The following is a 21628-nucleotide window of genomic DNA, read 5'->3' on the forward strand; positions in this document are numbered from 1 at the left end:
GTAGAATTAGTCGAAAGTGTACCATAGATCGGCACCCTTGGACAATTTGTGCCCTGATCTCCTCCCTCTGAACATGGAAGGTGCACATGTTTGCCAGCTTCCGTAGTCTTGCATAGAGCATGTCTACTGATTCAGTGTCTGTTTGCATGGCTTGCCACAGTTTAAAGCGCTCAAAATTGGGATTGATTTGAGCGTCAAAGTGTTTGTTTAGTGCCCTTACTGCTGCCTCAAAGTTATCGTTGACACAAGTGTCTGGCAGAGTTTTGAATAGTTCATATATTTCTGAGCCACCGTAGTGCATGATTAGCGATCATTTGACGGTGCCATCCTCCTCTCTTGTGCTGCGGAAGTAGTGGTTCAGTCGTCCTATCCAGGAATGCCATTGAGGTGCCGAGGCTGCTGGGTCGGCCAGTTTGCTTAAGGGCATCAGTGGTGTCATGGCTGTGGGGGCACATGGACCTGGCACTGGGTGGGCAGCCACCCCCTGTTGTCCCTGTTCGCCCATGCCTGTTTGTCACTACCTCGCCTGTTGTGGTAGATGCGCTGTTTGATTACCCACAGGCTGGGGGTGTTTGTGTAAATCAGTGCTTCATGCAGCCCACAGAATAGAGTGTATTATTTGTATTATCTGTCCCTCTTTTCTTTCTTTTTCTTTCTTTGGTACCACTTATATATTTCTTTTCCTTTCCAACTTGGGCAGGGTGAAGTAACACTTGTGCCTTGACTCTACTGTTCTCTATTTTCTATTCTGTTATTTTTTTCTTTCTTTTTGTTTTATTTACTTTGGAGGTGGAGGTGACAAATGTTCTCCAAGATGCAGGAGCCGGAGTCGTTCTCCAAACTCCGCCTTAATCAATCCAGGCATGCCGCTGGAGCTGCGACGTTCCTTATGAGCCCACGTGTCCCGAACTGCAGCCCTGGGGGAAGCACAAGGCAGAGGCCGCTCTGACGGCATACCCACCTGCAGTCTCCCCAGGTAGGATTTGAAGCAGGGTGCGGCTTGTGGTTACCGGATCGCTGGATTGGGCCGGCAGCCTGTGACGGGTGTCAGGGACATTGGCATAGGCAGGAAGCCATTGTGGGTGCACGGACACTCATCCGCAGGCCTCACAGCAGCAGTGCTGCATGACATGGCATCACAGCTCTGTAGGGCACGCAGTGTGCAGGGTACCACACCTCGGCAGGAGAGTGCAGGCCTGTATCGGCCTCATCGCCAGTGTAGCATGTGCAGTGGGGCCTAGCTGACCCTTGTGGATGCAAACAGGCTGCATTGTAATAAAGGAGACACAGACTCTGGGCTATACATTCGGTGAAAGCGCAAACAACCGTACGCTCATTTATTTATATCCTCGGGCCACGTCCGGCCAGGGGAGTGTCTCAAGTGGAAACTTTGTATAGGAGAGGCCCAATGTCTAGAGATGGCTAACCTTCCATGTTAAATATTTCAGAGTCCATTACACAGCTTTTCTTATTAAAGAGGGTGATTTCAGGAATATATAAAGCAATAGGGAGAGTCTTCAATTTGATTTAGCACCCAAGGCATAGTTGGTCGTGGTCACTCTCGGTACAACCCTCATGTCAATAATCTGCTCTAAGCATTTGGGACCATGTATTATTAGGTTGACGCCTATCAGACAGCAGAGCTGTCTGGTTAGCTAAAGATATCTTGGGGACATCCATGAGGAACAACAATTCCTACAGGGTAAGTTGCAACAAGGGGCAATATGGGCAAAAAGGTCATGTCGTGCAGTGCAGCTAAGTAAGTAACAGTGCTCCACTGTGCCGTGTACAGGGCAAAGGGCAGGTATGTGGGTCATGTACCATTAAGCATCGCATAAATGTAAGTCAAATTGCCCAGTTCCATGTTGCACAGCTCACTTCAGCTACATCACTTCTCTCCCTTCCATTACTGAAGTGCAGCATCAGTCCACGGTCACCTCTGTAAAACTGACACTTGTAGTTGAATGTACAACATGAGTCACCAGAACTACAAGTCCCACAATACCAAGCAAAAAACATGAGGTCTCACTTACAACAGGCCTGTGCTGCCAGACCCTCACTTTAAATTACACTCAGGTGGCGCAGGCCTCTCATATCTATGAGGCGACATAATGCCACCTTGCATAGCTTTGAATGGCCTCGTAGGCATGGATTAAGGCAAAGCAATGCAAAGCGCAGCCTCTATGTTAATGTGGCTTTGTATGATTTCCAGATGTGGGTCTACACTGTGAGCCCTTGGAACATCAAGAAAAGTGATGCTCTGTGGGCACACTGGTCTTGTAAATAAACACCTGGGTGTGGGGTGAATGCAAGTGATGTACACCAGAGGACCATGTGTGTTGAAAGAAAATATGGTGTGGGGCCCTGTTGGGCCTCTGGCAGTGCAGTGGATCGTAGGCACTGCTGTGCACGTTGGACTGCCACTGTGTGTGGATGGGAATACATTGCACAAGAAGGACATGAGAAGGCATATGTGTACAGCAAGGTAACCTGAGAAATACACATGCACCACTGTGTCTGCCATTGTCACACTTGTGTCTCAGCTGGGATGGGATGACATAGAGGAGCCCATTTGGGCACTACATTCTACTTGTGATGTGGTCCTGGGTGAAGATGTAACACGTGGCAGGAGTAGTCTGGAGGCACGTTGTCTCACCATGCCACGGATGTCAAATTAGGAGGATGTGAAACAGGGATCTTTCAAGGTATAGGAATAACTAGTTTGCCACCACAAAGCCCATGAATCAGGGATGGTAGGAGGCTGAGGTGGATGGGCCCAGTTCTGTGGCAAACCTGGGCAGGTACATGTCACCAATTCCAGCACTACTACCATATGGGGTTCAGGTTGACCCAGAGCCCTCAAAAACAGGCTGGCATGTCAGTCTATTGAATATGGTCACACATATTGTTGATGTTGTAGGCACATGAGAGTCAATGTAGGATCTGGGTTCCATCAGGGTGTGGCAGTAAGTTGTGTCCCTGGTCCAAAATAAGAATTGTCAGAGGAGACATGTACACATTCAAATGAGGGGGCCTGAGTTAAACAATGTGTGATACTCTGAAGATAAACTACTTTTGCAATGATGAAATTGGGTGAGCGTCAGTGCTAGCAATCTACATAGTATGACTGGGCCCATCCGATCAGAGTTGCTACACTGTGCCCACCGTCCTCTAATATGGAGTCAATTGTGTATGTAATGAACTCACATGAGTATACACAACTAGAAAACCATAATTAGAACATGCACTCCCACATTCCTGCACAGTAACAAGGTTGGAAGCTGTGTAGAGGTGTGCAGGATATGTGTGAAATAGAGAACCCCGGCTACATGAATGCGCAATGTCCATGCAAGACAGCACAAGGCTGAGACATTGTTCAACATGACAACAGCTCTTCACAGGGAAAAGGCAGCCACATTGTAACACACAGGTAAACAGTCCTTCTTCCCAGAGCGCCTGCTTTCCTGAAAGAAGTCTAAACGTGCATGATGGGTTAATTTGCAAATATAATGGGAGCTTGGAAGCTTGTATTAGCTTTAATTAATGGAATCAATTGAAGTTACCTGAGAACAAGCATTTTTTTCTCAGTTGTATTGGAAAAGAGTTACCAGCTCTGCTATGACACATGTGCTTTCTAAAGGGACATAACGCAGGCCCCTGCATCGAAAGGGCTTCTGGGACCTATGTATGCTCCCAACTATTCACCACTGCTCCAATCAGGATTCAATTCCTGGCTCTCTGGTAACAGGTACATACCTGTGAAATACTTAAACTAACAGACACTTCATAAAGTATGATGCTGCATTTCCAACTGAGTAACTTAACTTGCATTTATTTTATATTGAAACTGTGTGTTTTTTTATATGTACATACCTCTATGTGAAAGACCAAAAAAAGTTGTTTTTTTGGCCACGCCTTTAAACGTGTCACCATTGTGCACAGCATCAAAGTTCCCTTTTTATCAATCCCTTTTTATCAATAGAAAATAACCAAACAACACATTTTCATATACCTTTCTTATTTTCGTTTTTTAGGATTCAACAAAACGCTGACCTTGCTTGGTTTTTCATCCACATTTTACCTATTCTCCCCAGAGCTGGGTCCATTTTAAGCCTACATATCAAGTACATGTATTTTTGCATAGTACAACCCCAGTTACCTAGTATCCCCAATTTATAATAAAAGCAGTTCCAACAAAACATATTGCCTTTCGTAAAAAACAAGTCCTAACACTTCAACACTTTCAAAAGTGTATATTGCACAACTATTCACCAAACGACAACTTACAACAAATAACAACTTACTATTAATCACATTGAAGAAACCTAATCCATTTACCAATGCTAGTTTATTTATAGTTTCCAGTCTGTTTGGTGGATTTCCAACAACCGTAACCATTGATTGGGGTATTCTCATCTTCAGTCATTGGTAATTCTGTGTTAATCACGTCGGACGTGAGTTACGTGATGCGGACCAGAACGGCATTTCTGACCCGCGTCTTTACATAAATACCAGTGCCTCTCACCTCCTTCCCACCGAAAGCTGGGAGACACAGAGAGCAATTAGGCGAGTAGCTGGGGCAGGAACCTTGAGGAAGTAAGTGGCGCCACTGGGCATTTGGAGTCTGGTTACAGGGGGTCTCTCGCCTTCTCTGTGGTAAGATTATCATTGACCTGCCTGTGTAAATAACTGCTGCTCCTATCTTCCCGATCTGGCACCCTCAGAGTGTGACTACAGGGTACCCACTCCCGCGATACATGACACCCAACAATTGTGGGTGAGTATTTCGAAGCACGAACACCTATATTGTTTATTTACTCTGAGCACTTAAGAATGGTATTTAAGTTTGATGGCAATTGCTTGAATGCGAAAGATGAACCTTTTTAATCACGAGATGTGCATGAAAATAAAACATAAAAACACAGCTGGGATAAATACTATGTTATCTTAACCCCTTCGCTGCTAGGCCTATTCCCCCCTACCCCGTGCTAAGCCTTTTTTTTTGGCTATTTGGGGTAGTTTGCTCTTAGGCCCCTGTAACTTTTTGACCACATAAGGTTTCCACGCCAAATTTGCGTCCTTTTCTTCCACCAACATGGGGGTTCCGAAGGTACCCAGGGTTTGTGGATTTCCCTAGAGGGGACCCAGAAATTAGCCAAAATACAGCTAAAGTTAGTTTTTGGGGGGAAAAATGGGGAAAAAGGGCTACAAATGAAAGCGTCTGTTTTTTTCCCTGCAAATGGTATCAACAAAGGGGTTGTGGTGCTGATATCACCATTTTCCCAGCATTCAGGGACAAGCAGACTTTTGTCAGAAAACCAACATTGTTTACACAGTTTTGGCATTTTTCTGAGACATAGCCTATAGTTGTTATTTTTTGTGCTTTCAACCTCCTTCCAGTTAATGGTAGAAATGGGTATGAAAGCAATAATGGATTCTGGAAAGCTATACATTTTAGAAAAGTAGACAAGCTTCTGAATTCAGCAAGGGGTCATTTGTGTAGATCCTTCAAGGTTTCTTTATAGAAACTAACAGTTGAATATAGGAAAAATTGAAAATTAGTTGAAAAAAACAGCCATTTGTGTCAACGTTTTCACCTGTAACTTCTTCTAATTATGATAGCTGTTTGAAAGCAATATACTGTTACGTCCGCTGGACCTTTCTGGTTGTGGGGATATATAGGACTTGTAGGTTCACCAAGAACCCGACGAACCCAGAGCCAATAACTGAGCAGCGTCTTGCAATGGTTTTTAATATGTACCGGGTATATAGCAATTAATTTGGGAAAATATTTCCATAGAAAATTCGGTATGAAAGACACCTATGTATTTCTGAAATTGGAACAAAATATAGAGGTTAGAAACAGTAGATATTTGCACATTTCCGAAATTGTGAGTACCCATACCAGCATGAGAATTATAGGTAATTTTTCAAAATGACTTCTTTTTTACACATTGTATTTCATTTGGAAGGCAGAAATGCATCGAAAGTCAGTAGGTAATAACAGTTGCTCTACAATTCTGTGTTACCCTAAGTCTCCTCATAAAAATGGTACCTCACTTGTGTGGGTAGGCCTAGTGCCCGCGTCAGGAAAGGGCTCAAAACGCAACGTGGACACACTTTATTTTTACAGTGAAAACTGACCCTTTTTTTGTTAAGTGCCTAGCTGTAGATTTTGAACCCTAGCTCTGCCGGCACCTAGGGAAACCTAGCAAACCTATACATTTTTGAAAACTAGACACCCAGGGGAATTCAGTATGGGGTGACTTGACTGGCTCTCACCAGGTTCTATTACCCAGAATCCCTTGCAAACCTAAACATTTGTAAAAATAAAAAAAAGGAATCATCACATTTCTGTGGTGGAAAGTTCTGGAATCTGTGTGGATCCTCAAAATTCCCCCCACCTTGCGTTCCCTAAAGTCTTACGAGAAAAATGGTACCTCACTTGTGTGGGTAGGCCTCGTGCCCATGACAGGAAACGGCCAAAAACACAATGTGGACAACCCACATTTTCATAGTGAAAACGGACCCTTTTTTTGCAAAGTGCCTAGCTGTAGATTTTGAACTCTAGCTCTGCCGGCACAGAGGGAAACCTAGCAAACCTATACATTTTTAAAAACTAGACACCCAGGGGAATCCAGGATGGGGGTGACTTGCCTGGCTCTCACCAGGTTCTGTTACCCAGAATCCCTTGCAAACCTAAAATCTGTCAAAAAACACGTTTTCCTCACATTTCTGTGGTGGAAAGTTCTGGAATCTGCGTGGATCCACAAAATTCCACCCACTTCGCATTCCCCAAAGTCTTCCAAGAAAAATGGTACCCCACTTTATGTGGATAGACATTGTGCCCGCAACAGGATACTGCCCAAAACGCAACGTGGACACACCACATTTTACAGTGAAAACTGAAACTATTTTGCAAAGTGCCTAGCTGTAGATTTTGAACCCTAGCTCTGCCTGCACCTAGGGAAACCTAGCAAACCTATAAATTTTTGAAAACTAGACACCCAGGGGAATCCAGGATGGGGTGACTTGTCTGGCTCTCACCAGGTTCTGTTACCCAGAATCCCTTGCTAACCTCAAAATGTGTCCAAAAAAACAAATTTTCCTCACATTTCTATGGTGGAATGTTCTGGAATATGTGTGGATCCACAAAATTCCACCCAGCCCACATTCCCCAAAGTCTTCAGAGAAAAATGGTACCTCACTTGTGTGGGTGGGTGGGTCAAGTACCCGCGACAGGCAAGGGCCCAAAACCTATTGAGGCGACTTCAAAATTACCTATCAGAAAACAACCTGGTTTTGTAAGGGGGGGTGTCCCAGGAGTTTTTGGCCCCGGGCTCGGCAGCCATCAAGGGAAACCTACCAAACCCACACATTTCTGAAAACTAGACACCCTGGGAAGTCTAGCAAGGTATGGCTTGCGTGGGTCTCCCAACAATTCCCGACTGAGAATCCCCTGCAAACCTCAAATTTAGATTTTTGTAATGGTTCTTACCACGCAGCCTACACAAAACAACGGTCCCTTTGATCTTAACATAAAGGGTCTGTGGTAGTGACTCTCCTCTCCTGTTCTGCTGTGCTTTGGCCCTTGGCTCGTCCCGTCTCCCGCCGCCGCTTCAACACCCATAGCGGCCGCGGAGCAGAGACAGGACTACACTTCCCAGCGACCCCTGCGGCAGGAAGCCGCCGACGCCGTTTTCGCGCCAGGAGGCGCTTAAGAGATCGCCCCAACCCCCGCGTCGCGGGATCGCGCGCGGGCATCGCCAGGCTAAGCCCGGGCAAAGGGCGGGCCGTCTGTGGCCGTCCGGGGCTGGACAAGGCTGGGCTGGGCCACCCCTCTGATATCTGCTATAGGAGTTGCATGGGTGGCAAGTAGCAGCGTTGCCCACTGGACTGTTATCTAAAGGAGTTCTTCTCTAAACGCAGTTTGTGGCTTCATTGTCTGTGCTGAGGTCTCCATGTCAATGTCTACGCGATCTGGTAGGGGGTTGAGGGGGGCAGGCGGGGCTGGTGCTGGTTGTGTTTCCGGGACTATGGATCAATTTATAACCCGAGTTGTCACGGTTATCGAAAAAGAAATCGCCATGACTGAACGGCGTCTTTCTCGGGAACCTCTGACCGGCAAACGCTCTTCGTTGGGCTCTCTGGCATTAGTTCACTCCCCAGTACGCCCAATTGACCCTTTACTTAATGTTTCCCTTGCTCACGCATCTGATCCCCTAGGTAATGTTTTACTAGACCCTGACCACCCACGGGTTGTTGCGATTAGGGCGAGCCTGGACCGGTTAGAGAGCTTGTCTGCTGTGGCTTCGCAGGGAAGTGAGAGTGCCCTGCCAGAGCCACGGCCAATTGAGACCTCTGCGCCCTTGCTCCCTGTTGTTATTTCACCTTGCCAGGAGGATTCCACTGCCCCCTCTGTGCCCTTACCATTGGCAGCAAATGGCTTACCTTCTAGCAAAAGAAAACGACCGGCTAGTCCACGTAAGGGCAGTTATTCAAAGACCTTCAAGAAACCTAGGAGAGTTGGAAGTAGGGTGGGTTGGTCCTATAAGGGTGCAGGGGTGGATGTTGGTCATTCCCAGGGGCAAAAGAGGGGAGCTGCTACTGGTGCAATTGTAGAGGAGACGTGTGTGGATTTGACGTCCCATCCCCTCGATAAACCCGAAGGCCACGCAGCCGAGACCCCATTAATCATCCAGCTCGAAAAAATCATGAAATCATTGTTGATCCCGGTTTTAGAAAGAGTAAAGGGGCTAACAGAGCGACTGGACAGATTCGAGCAAGCCACTCTTGATAATTTCTTTTCCCTAAAATCTCTCATCAAACTCTACTCTAAAAATAGGGAGAATGGTTTAGTAGGGAATTTTGCGCCTTGCGAGTCATCTACAGCCCCAATAAGTCTAACTAACACATGTGGGGCAGCGCAGGGGGTGGTGGAAGAAAATAGCTCCGTTGTACAATCTGTGGGCATTCCAAATTCAGGGGAAGCTTTAATGGGGGTCTTGGCGCAATCTAACGCAGCACCGGGTAGCATCACCCATCCTGTGATGCCTGCGAGATTTGTGGGCCCAAGTACAAGCGGTACCGCTGTGGTTAACAATTCTGGCGATGGTAATTGTACTGGTGTATCTAATACCAAATCTGGCAAAATAACGTCAATTCCCACATTTTAATTAAGAAATGCTCCAGGTAGTTTGCCTGTCCCTAATCCCAACCTACCCCCAGACTGTCAGCCTTTTGTGACAGTACTTACTGGGGTTCCCGTGCTAAAGCCAGGTAAACAAGAGTCACACGTCGAACTTAAGAATAAAACCTTATTCTGGCTGAAGGAGAATAGACCTCTTCCTAGCTCATTAGGTGGCCGGGTTATCCATGTGAGGAGGGTTAGCTGGTTAGGCACCCGGCCCAAAGACATAATGGGGGACTGTATTATAGTTAATTTTGAAGACCCTAGGGTAGCAAGCTATGTTTGTAGGTTTAATAATAGTGAGGGCGGTTTGGGCCCTAACACAGGAATTGGTATGCGTGACCTTAGTTATTTTTACCCCTATGTAGTTCCCACCCGGCCTCCTAGAGCCGTAAGTTGGGAGGGATGAAATGGCAGACAATCTTCTCATAATCTCTCCCAGTTCAGCCTGTTCCGTCAAATCCCATCCCCTTTCCCCATGCGGTCTTGGCAGGATTGTTGACAGAATAGTTACCAACCTTCCATGAAGTTATCTGCTGTTTTTGAGGAGGAGGGGGGCTGTGACCTAGATTGCAAAGGGGTAGTTTTGGGGCAACCCTGCCACGACTCACCTCCTTCTGAGGGCAGTGTTGTGTCTTATATTGTCGAGCCAACAGGTTATTTAAATTCTGATGAGCCCGCCCTTGATGCCCCAAACCAGCTGAAGTCTGCGAGTGATGCACCAACCAACTCTGGATCTGAGGATAGTCCACCTGCTCAGAGGGTTTCCTCTGCGCAGGTTGTTTTCGACGACGAGGTCCTGAAGATTGTCAGCTGGAATATAGCGGGCATTTCTCGTAACCTGGACATACCGGAATGGAACTCTTTTATTGAGTCATTCGGGATATGTTTATTCCAGGAAACCTGGTGTCTGGAACCCCGATATAAGGTTGGCTACATCACCTACTTTGTTCCTGCAATTCCCTCGTCTGGTGGGAGAGGCCGACCTTCAGGTGGTCTGTTAATTTGGGTCAGCATTTTATTGGGGTATCACGTAAGGTGTATAGAAACCAAGTCACTAGACTTGCAGAAACTAGTAGTTAGAGGGCCTCCTGGGGGGCGGACTTTAGAGCTTTTTAATATCTATGCTAGATCCCAGAAAGGGGGTGCGGCCTCACCGACCCTACTGGGCCTAGAGGATGAACTCAGATCCTGTAGGGTAGATTTGTTTATTATGATAGCAGGGGACTTAATTTCACCTATGAACCCCTAGCCGAGGATGACATATTAGGCACTCAAGAAGAAGATGCTAAGAGAGGCATTCCACCCCTGTCAATACCACCTATTAAGAGCTGGACCCAGAGTGTTATCCATTTAAATGCCCTAACCCTAGAATATGGTGTGAGGGCAGTAAATGGACGGTCAAAATCGGATTCCTGTGGGGCCCACACTTTTAATAGGGTAGGCCATTCATCCCGAATAGATTATATCTTGTTGAATTTTAAGCTTTGGGGGCATCTGTTAGATATGACAGTCCTCCCTTCGTCTGACAGCGACCATAATCCGCTGTCCTTATCACTGTCCCCAATGTGGACGGTTGGGGAGAAACTGCAAGCCCCCCAGGTGTGGAAGTCAACTAGTGACGTTCGCCCCTCGAATTGCGGGAGGTGCTTAAAATGGAAGAATGTAGCCTTTGATGAGGGTAAGATCGTGGATATAAGATCAATCATGGCCAATGCTTGGTCCAGATTAGATTCTTTTGTGTCAAATGTCCATGAGATTTCCACTCTGTTTAACCATACTACCAAAGCATTGGGTGACCTCTTTACGGTGCGAAACCCAGGTTATAGGGGCAACAAGATGGGGCGCCCTAAGGGTAACCCTGGTTGGTATTCTCTCCCCTGCAGAAGTGCGAAAAGGGATTTGATTAATGCAGTCAAACTCAAGGATACCGAATCGATTAGTATGGCCAGGAAGTTGTACAGGGGTGCTATTGGTAAGGCGAAGAAAGAGTGGGAGAATCAGTTCTGGTGCGATTTAAAACTGGCAAGTGCTGGGAGGGATTCGAAGAGTTTTTGGGATCTAATTAGAACCAGGGATAAGCCCATAGATTCCCTTATAACATGTAATATCCCTGAGGCATCATGGTTTGACCACTTTTCCAACCTTTATACTGTGACATCGAAGGCTGGGGTAGATCCAGCTGAAAGTTTTTCGGTTTACTTTTTTGGGCTGAGTGAGGATCTCCTGTTTACAGGGAAGGAAGTAGAGGATGCGATTTCGCGTCTCATCCCAAATAAAGCTGCGGGCCCGGATGGGCTACCTGGGGATTTGATCCGCATTGATACACTAGAATGGGGAAAGCTCATTGCATCACTACTTAATGCAAGTTTTTATGATGCACCTCGTCCAGACTCCTGGATGGGCGCTGAGGTCGTCCCAATTTTTAAAAAAGGGAGTCGGGACGACCCAGCCAATTATCGCCCTATAAGCCTTTTTTAATTCTTCGCAAAAGGTGGCAGGAAAGGTAGTTTTAGGGAGGTTGCTCCAGTGGGTAGAGGAGAAAAGGGTACTTTTTGATTTTCAGGCGGGCTTTAGGTCGGGTACTGGAAGCATTGAGCAGTCATTTCGCTTGCTACTGTTATACTGGAAGGTGGTTGTGCTGGGCAAAGGCAGTCTGTATCTTGCTTTTATAGATTTGCGGACTGCCTTTGACCTAGTGCCCCGCAGTTGTCTATGGAGGGTGCTGTCAGACCTAGGTATGCCACCGTACCTTTTATCTTTGATAATTAAGTTTCATGCTGAAAACTTTGCTCAGGTTCGGTGGGGTAATCAGGGCCAAAAGGCCGCCCGAATAATTGTAAATAGAGGGGTCCGCCAGGGCTGCGTTCTAGCCCCCACTCTGTTTTCATTATATGTCGATGGAGTGGTGGAGCATCTCTTACAAAATCCTTCAGATGCCCCATCCCTGGCGGGCAGGAAAATACCCACCCTATTATTTGCTGACGACACCCTCTTGATGTCCAAGACCCCAGTTGGGTTGCAGAGCCTCCTTGATAGGTTCCAAATTTTCTGTAATTTGAGGGGATTAGAAATTAACACGGGAAAAACCAAATATTTGGTCCTGAACCCCCCGAAGAAAATGGGTAGGCCCCCCTCACTGAACTCAGCGTCCTTAGAAAGGGTCAAGGAGTTTGATTATTTAGGGATCCGCCTCTCTGACACCATGAGGTGGAATTGCCATCTCCATAAAATGCTGCTAAGTCATAAAAGGGTGGTGGGGGCTCTTCTTAAACAACAACGGTCCTCCACCTTCAAACCGATTGCCCCAGTACTTGAAATTTATAAGGCAAGAGGGGTGAGTGCGGCGCTTTATGAAGCAGAGCTTTGGGGGGCACAGAATGTAGAGCAGTTGACCCGTTCAGAAAATAAGTTTTTGAAGGATTTAATGGGTCTCCCTTACAGTACCCCCACTCTTCCCTTATTCCTTGACATGGGCTGCTGCCCGATTAAAGACCATGCAAGGTTGTGCCCTTTACTTCTTTGGGGTCGCATATGGAGAGTTCCGGAGCTTGCAAGTTATGCTGAGGGGCTAACAGAGGTTTTATCAATGCCTGGTTGGCACAAAATAGGATGGCTGAGGGATGTCAAGCGACTGTTGGGCGAGTTGGGTCTTGGAGAGGCCTGGCATTCCAGGACTGCACCGTCTAAGCCTGTCTTGAAAAAATTGTACTGGAGATGGGTATTGGATTCTAGAAACTCTAATCCCAATCTAGGTAGATGTACTGCTGAATTCCTATCAGTAAAGGAGGTGGCATCACTTGAGCCTTATCTCGATACTATTTTAAAATCTAGAGATAGGGCCTTATATTTTAAATTTAGGATAGGTGTGTTGCCCGTACGTGAGTTGACTGCTGGATGGAAGATACCAGCACAGACTACTCCTTTTTGCTCTTTTTGTGAGACCAGGATTGAGTCAGTTCCCCACTTTGTATTTGAATGTCCTGCGGACAAAGCTCCTCGCCTTAGATGGCTGAAACCCCTATGTAATGAGCTTGGTACAAGACAGAGTAGTGAGGCCCTCCGTATTTTAAAATCTGACACACGCCCATTATTGGTCTGTGGTATGGCGAAGTTTTTAAACTGGGCTTGGCTAATCAGATCAAAAAGGCTTTTGTATGTTGTTTAATCATGGTTTTAAATATGGATTTTTATGTAATTTATTTATGCCACCCGTATTTTGCTCTTGTATAATTGTTATCTCTATGAACTGGCTTTTTATTTTTTTTAAAAAATGAATCGTATTGCTTTTAAAGATATGTTTTATATCGAAATAAAGCCAATTTTGACTGACTGACTGACTGATTTTAAAAAATCACTTTTGTCTCAAATTTCTGTGTGGAAAAGTTGTAGGATCACCGGGCTGACACAAATTTCCTACAACCCGGCGTTCCCCCAGGTCTCCTGATAAAAATTGTACCTCACTTGTGTGGGTAGGCATAGTGGCTGCAACAGTAAATGGCCCAAATCGTACTGTGGAGACTTCAAAATTACCTATAACAAAACTACCTGGTTTTGGGGGGGGGGAGCCTGGGGTTTTGGGGTTTTGGTCCCAGGCTCGCTGCCATCTAGGGAAACCTACCAAAGATACACATTTCTGAAAACTAGACACCCTGGAAAGTCCAATGAGGTATGGTTTGCGTGGATCCCCCAACGTTTCCCTACCCAAAATCCCCTGCAAACCTCAAATGTAGCTGAACAAAACACATTTTCCACATATTTTTGTCGAAAGTAAAAGTATACCTCACTTGTGGGGGTTTCCAATGCAGAATTGGCTAAAAACGTATTTTAAAAAAAATGTAGCGCTTAAAATTCTTGGTGCTTTACCATTAATCCCTATGTTTTGGGCTCTTCCCAGTCACAGGCCCTTGCCCCACCCACACAAGTGAGCTATCATTTTACTCAGGAGACTGAGGGGAACGCTGTGGGGTAGGACATTTGTGCCGGCACGGTGATTCCACCCAAAAATATGTGGAAAATTTGTTTTTTTAGCTAAATTTGAGGTTTGCAGGGCATTCTGGTTTGGAAAACGTTGGGGGATTTATTCATTTATTTTTATTTTAGGAGTTTTATATAGCGCTAGCCGGACCCGAGGGTATCTGAGCGCTTTACAACATGTATCAAAGATGCAATCAAACAAAGAAGTGACCGTAGTAGAACATATTGATTCGAGACATGTAGAGTTCAAACATAAAGAGAAGCAAATATAACGTAAAGATATGCAGCGAGAACAGTTCACACACAACGAGTAGCCGACAGGCTCCTCTTTCCGGAAGGAGGGAACAAGGTCGGGTTCCGGTAGGTGAAGAAGGTATCCACACAAGCCATACCTCGCTGGACTCCCCCGGGTATCTAGTTTTCAGAAATGTGTGGGTTTGGTAGTTTTCCAAGATGGCCACCGAGCCCGGGGCCAAAAACCCAGGTGACCCCTCTTGCAAAACCAGGCTGTTTTGTGATAGGTCATTTTGATATCTCCTCGATACGTTTTGCGCCCTTGCCTGTCGCGGGTACTTGACCCACGCGAGTAAGGTATCATTTTTATCGGGAGACCTGGGGGGAACGTTGGGTTGTATGAAATTTGTGGATCCACGTGGATTCCAGAACTTTCCCACACAGAAATTGGAGAAAAAAGTGATTTTTTTCAGCTAAATGTGAGGTTTGCAGGGCATTCTGGGTAGGAAAACGTTAGGGGATCCACGCAAGCCATGCCTCCGTTGACTCCCCTAGGTGTCTAGTTTTCAGAAATGTGTGGGTTTGGTAGGTATCCCAAGATGGCCACCGATCCTGGGGCCAAAAACCCAGGTGACTCCCCTTCCAAAGCCAGGTTATTTTGTGATAGGTCATTTTGATGTCTCCTCAATAAGTTTTGGGCACTTGCCTGTCTCGGGTACTTGACCCACCCACGCGAGTGAGGTATCATTTTTATCGGGAGACCTGAGGGAACGCTGGGTGGTAGAAAATTTGTGAATCCACGTGGATTCCAAAACTTTCCCACACAGAAATTCGAGAAAAAAGTGATTTTTTCAACTAAATTTGAGGTTTGCAGGGCATTCTGGGTAGGAAAACATTTGGGGATCCATGCAAGCCATAACTCGCTGGACTCCCCCGGTTGTCTAATTTTCAGAAATATGTGGGTTTGGCAGTTTTCCAAGATGGCCGCTGAGCCCGGGGCCAAAAACCCAGGTGACCCCCTTGCAAAACCAGGTTGATTTGTTATAGGTCATTTTGATGTCTCCTCAATACGTTTTGGGCCCTTGCCTGTCACGGGTACTTGACCCACCCACGCGAGTGAGGTACCATTTTTAACAGGCGGCCTGAGGGAATGCTGGGTGGTAGGAAATTTGTGGATCCACGTAGATTCCAGATCTTACCCACACAGAAATTTGAGAAAAGGGTGATTTTTTACATCAAAATATGAGGTTTGCAGGAGATTCTGGGTAGGAAAACGTTGGGGGACTCACACAAGCCATACTTCCCTGGACTACGCTGGGTCTCTAGTTTTCAGAAATATGTGGGTATGGTCCCTATGTGCCGGCTGAGCTAGGGCCCAAAATCCACAGGTAGGCACTGTGGTACTGTAAATTTCGGAACCACGTATTTAACATGGTTCTACCATGACGAATTTGGTATCAGCAGACTAGGATACTATGCACCAGCATTTGCGTCATATTCGAGTGACAAAATCACCCGAAATCAAGGTTTCCGTCCTGAACCCTCGGGTTCCATTTTAGAACGGCAGCCATTTTATGATTGCCCTCACATGGGCTAAGGACTAAGGCCAAGCATGGGTCTGAAGGACACGCACGCCTTCGCTGACTCCTCTGTGACCTGGGCAAACTAACTCCACTGCCTGAGGCAAAGCCTGTTCGGCCTGTTCTTTTCCTGCGGCCGAGTGAGATTAGTATCAGGGCCCAACATATCACGAAACCTTTTCATCTCACACAAACCATGCCTAATCTTCTACACACCTGTCCCTGTTTCCTTCTTTATGACTTACTTTACGAGGAGGAGGTGCCCGTTTTTATTGGGGGTCCGTCGATATCTGATGAAAGTACTAAGCATTGCCGGGTAATTGATTAAGGACTGGACAAACCGAAAAACGGGCTTGTCATCATGACTCTGCTTTTTCTTTGTAGTGAAAATATGTGAATGATCAACTGTAAAATAAGGAATGTTTGCCTAAAGCATAATATTTTGTATAAAAAGAGAAGGCTGGCTTTTGTTAGCGAGCAGTCTCCTGAGAATATACACCGTGTTGTACTTCTAGGATACCTGTTACTGGCTGCAGCCAATAAATACAATCTTTGACTTCACCGAGAAGACTCTGTGTTTCTGTAGTCTGAAACAGGAAGAACTCGAAGTCTTCGGGTGTGTTCCCTGGCACCGCTGGGTTCTGAAAAACCCAGTACTTCAGTTGTGCCCAACGTGGGGCGATTTCAGCGGTACCGGTCCAAGCCAGAGGTTCGTGAGGAGCTTCGTGTGAAAATTCTGGAGGAAGGCCGCCACTTCATCGACCCCTGCATGTCAACGTGGTCCGAAAGTCTTTGCTGCGAGGTTCCCCGCGTCCCGACGGCTACAAAGGACTGCTGCCCTGACTATCGCCCTGTTTTGGACCCTTGATGATTTGGTAGAGCGAAACGATAAACGAGTCTTCTGGTGACGTCATCGATACCTCAGTTAAGTATAAGTGGAGCGTCTCCCAGTCCTTAGTTTTGTTCTTAGTTTGGTATCCCCTTGGGATCTTTGATTTGGAACTTGCAAGTACCAAAGCCAAGGGACTCGTGTATTCACGAGACTATCGTATTCGATAATCCTTTGAAGTTTGAAACTAGACTAGAGAGCGAAGATGCCTGATTCTAGTATACTTGGAAATTTGTTTTGTCTTGGTTGTAATAGGGATTCCCGATTAGAGGACTCGTGTCCGGTTCCTCCGATTGGAACTCCAACTTATGAACTATATGTGAAACATGGCATAGTCCCCCTCGCATATAATGAAGTATGGATTCGATACACTAGGAAAGATGGTGATCTAAAGTGGCCCCAATATGGTAGTTTCGACACAGAGATTCTGGATAATCTGGAGGTTAGACTCTTTAAATAGAAAGCCCGGCCGGCGATGTTTGACTCTTTCCGCCTATGGCGTAAGGAATCCAAACAGAAGGAAATTAAATTAGCAAAAAGGAATAAGAGAGAAAAGGGTATCTCGATAATGCAAGCTGCTTTGCAGTTTCAAGATAATGAAGAAGAACAGATGAGTGAACAGTTGCACAGGCAGTGTAAACTAGTGATCGATAAATGTTATCCAGTTTTGCCGCTTCTTCAGCAAGATGCGTCAAAAGAAATGGAGAAAGATCCCTTAATGTCACACTTGTTGAGTTCACCACCCCCTTATGCGCAGAGTGCTACAGCACCTCCGCAACAGTTAATTATGCAACCTCCGGTTATTGTGCCTCAAGTTCCTCCACAACCGCCAGCTCCTTTTCAGTTGGTTCCTACTACTATGGTGCAGCCCCCTCAGGGGCCGCCGACTTCTCTGCCTGCCCCCTCTTTGCTCCCTACGACTTTGCCTACTACATCGACTGCCTCTCTCGGAGCTTTTCCTGATACTGTATCTGCATCTGCCTTGCCTCCCTCTGTTTTTCCCCCTGTTCTTTTGTCGACTTCTCCTTCTGCCAGACAGAGAATGACTGATACCGTTGCTAGCCTTATATTTCCTCTCTTCGGGTCATCTGGTATGGCCCCTGATTCAGAGCATAAGCAGTCGCGTAGTCAACTGCCTGATTCTCGAGAGAAAGAAATGTTTGACTGTATGGCGCGTAAGTGGGTTATTTACCCCTCAAGGTATCATGTGGAGTCAGTTATGGATGTTTTTCATCAATGGGAAGCACCGAAACAGAGATACGTTTTTGAAAAAATTTGTGTTTTCCTTTGTGAGGAATTGGAGGATAATGATTTGGAAGCAAATCCGCAGGATTTGTGCCGTGTACGATTTGAATTTGAAAAAGGCACGATTGTAGGTCCCGATGTGGAAAAAGCAGTTGCGACGTTGTTGTCTTTTAGGATTGAGGATCCTTCACAGTCACTGTTTAAACATGACTCCTCTGATAAAAAGGTGCGACAGTAACCTATGAGAGAAGTCCCTCCGGTATGGAAGGACGCCGTTGCAGCTGATGCCGCTAATCAAATTGCTGCTGTTCCAGCTCATTTTCAGCGTGTTTGGGTACACGTTCCTTGGAAGCGAGCTGAAGTTTTAGCCCTTAAGCAGACTTTGCCTGACCCCCATAAAAACCCTGCAGGGTATTATAAGGAATTAGCACAGACTGCAGATTCATGCGTTATGAATTTAGCCGACATAGACATGTTATTTGGGAATGTTGTCCCACAGCCTTTGTGGGGATTGATTCGCCATACAGATCACGCGCAAGAGTTAGGTGATTCATGGGCTAATATTAGTGCTGCAAATGATAGACAAGTTGGTGGTGCCAAGCCTGAGCCTTTGGTAGCAGAACTTCCTGCTAGAATCATTACTTATATGAAAACTTTAATGCCTGCGATGCGTGTGAATTGGGATAATCTGTCTGCATGTAAGCAGAAGAAAGATGAAACAGTGTCTGATTTCTTCACCAGGTTTGAGGAAACGTTTATTGACCACAGTGGTCAAGATATGAGTACGGAAGGTGTTCAACGGTTGTTCGTTGATAAGTTTGTGCACAATTTGCTTCCCGAGCTGTGTAAGAAATTGAAAGATTCCGAGAGTTCTTGGGCCGTTTCCTCTTCAGCACAAATATTGGCTACTGCACAGTATTACGAAAATAGGGATAAAGATGAGAAGGATAGAGCAGACAAGAAAACTAAGGAATTAAAAACGAAGGTTCTTTTACAACAAGCGTATCCGCCACGTGGTGGTCAGAGTAATTATCAGCAGCCTCAACAGTTTCAGAGAAACTCGCAAAGGTTCGAGTTTACTCGACTGCGTGTTCCTGTAGGTCCCAATCAGTGTTCATATTGTAAAGAAGAGGGTCATTTCAAGTATAGTTGTCCTATTCTGTTACAGCGTACGAATGGTGCTTTTGGCGCAAGAGGTAGAGGTGTTCAACAAGCTCCTAGAGGTAGAGGACGTGGAAGTCTCCCCCAGAACGCGCGTCCCCTTCCATCTCAAAATACAATGAATAGTTTTGACCAACATACTAACACGTCTGGTAGGACGGCTCAGTACTATACTGACGACTATTATGCGGAAGATGAGAATATGGAAGATAATGATTGCTAGGACAGCCATAGACAAAGAGAGGGAGTTGTTTCAGTTCCAGTAGATCAAAGTGGACCGTACATCAGGCGTGTCAGAGCCTCTTCTGTTGGATACTGGTGCTACAAAGTGTTCCATTATGCATTCCAAACTCCCTGGCGCGCCTTTGTCTGGCGAAATGAATGTTTCAGTGGATTTTTCTGGCGCCCCGGTTAGGAATCCGATTTCTAGCCCTATGCCTCTTTCTGTTGGACCTTGTGAATTGGAAGCACCCCTTATCCTAACAACAGGTTGTGGTGAAAACCTGCTGGGATTGGATTTGTTGAAAAGATTGTATGCAACATTATATTGTACTCCCTCGGGAGTACAACTTACACTGGGTAGGGAAGTGATTTCTCCAATGTATTTGTCGAAGGATAAACTTCCGACCGAATTGTCGTTTCTTCCTGATGTCCTTTGGGCTACTGGTCCTAATGATGTGGGCCTTTTGGAAATACCGCCATATGTTGTAACATTGAAAGCCAATGTTAAATTGCCACGCATTCCCCAATACAAGATCTCTAGTGAAGGTGAAAAAGCGTTGCTAGCGATCATTTATGATTTGATTGGAAAAGATGTGATTGAAGAGACAAGAGGCAACGTTTGCAATAGTCCTGTTCTGCCTGTCTTGAAACGTACTGACCCTTCTCAGCCACCTGTTTACAGGTTCGTGATTGATCTTAGAGAGGTCAATAAAATAGTTGTGCCACACTTTCCAGTTGTTCCTGATATCACTGCCCTATTAACTATGATTCCAGCTTCCGCTGCCTGGTTCTCGGTGATTGACTTGAAGAATGCTTTCTTCAGCATCCCGATTGCTGAGGAGAGCAGGGATATTTTCGGTTTCAGTTTAGGAGGTCGAAGCTTTCGCTTCAAACGCGCTCCTCAAGGCTACTGTGAGAGTCCATCAATATATAGCCAAGCTTTAAAAACCCAGCTTGATGCAATTATTTTACCTGATGGTGCTACCCTTATTCAGTACGTGGATGATTTACTAATCGCCGCAGATACTGAGGAACTTTGTAAGGGAGCCACCTTGTCGTTGTTGCGTCATTTGTCTGATTTACATCACAAAGTGTCTCTTTCAAAACTACAATATTGTCGACAAGAGGTCATCTCTTATCGAAGGAGGGAAGGAAACTGACCCCAGAAAGAATTCAGGCAATTGCAAGATTGAGTGTCCCAAGGGCACAGAAAGAGGTACGTGCTTTCTTGGGCATTACATCTTACTGTAGACAGTGGATACCGAGTTTTTCTTTGCTGGCCAAACCTTTGGTAGCATTAACCTGTAAAGATTCACCGAATCCCGTTCCATGGTCTGAAGATTGTCAGAAAAGTTTATTCCGAATTGCGTAATGCATTATGTTCGGCTCCTGTGTTGGGTACCCCCGACTACAGTAAGCCCTTTACACTGTATGTTCATGAGAGAGAAGGTTGTGCATTGTCAGTGTTGACACAGTCTTTTGGAGACAAACAGCGTCCATGCGCGTATTTTTCGTCGACTTTGGACCCGGTAGCTGAAGCATTGCCAAGTTGTTTGAGAGCCGCAGCAGCAGCTGTTTCTATTCGACAGTCTGCTGGGTTAGTAATGAATAATACGTTGATTGTGATGGTTCCACATGCAGTAGACACGTTGTTAAACAGGACCAAGACACAGCACTTAACTAGTGCTCGATTGTCAGGGTACGAGCTGACACTGTTAGCAAGCCATGTGCACATAAAAAGGTGCAATACGTTGAATCCAGCCACGTTATTGCCTATTTCAATAGAGACAGATGATGTCGAACAGCATGATTGTCTTCTCAGGACAGAAGAAGAAACGAAAGGGAGAGCGGATCTTAAAGATACTCCTCTTGTAGAGTGTGATGGTACCTTATGGGTGGATGGTTCATGCTTCAAGCTTCCAAATGGTGATACGACTGCAGCATATGCTGTCACGACTTTGCATACGATTGTTGAAACTGCACGTATACCACATAATTCAGCTCAAGCAGCAGAGTTAATTGCCCTTACAAGAGCGTGTGTGTTATCGAAAGAAATGAAAGTGACCATATATACTGACAGTCAGTATGCTTTTGGTGTGGCCCATAGTTTTGGGCGATTGTGGAAAGAAC

The 21628-nt window shown here is 45.8% G+C and overlaps 1 protein-coding gene and 1 pseudogene across 1 annotated transcript in view; one reads left to right on the forward strand and one right to left on the reverse strand.

Moving 5' to 3' along the window:
• Positions 1-21628, reverse strand: part of KIRREL3 (kirre like nephrin family adhesion molecule 3) — a 4147526-nt gene that overhangs the window by 1049352 nt on the left and 3076546 nt on the right. The gene's annotated exons all lie outside the window — the stretch shown is intronic.
• Positions 17076-19499, forward strand: LOC146856670 (uncharacterized; annotated as a pseudogene).

This window comes from Triturus cristatus, chromosome 3_2 (assembly GCF_964204655.1).
Source record: "Triturus cristatus chromosome 3_2, aTriCri1.1, whole genome shotgun sequence".
NCBI lineage: Eukaryota > Metazoa > Chordata > Amphibia > Caudata > Salamandridae > Triturus > Triturus cristatus.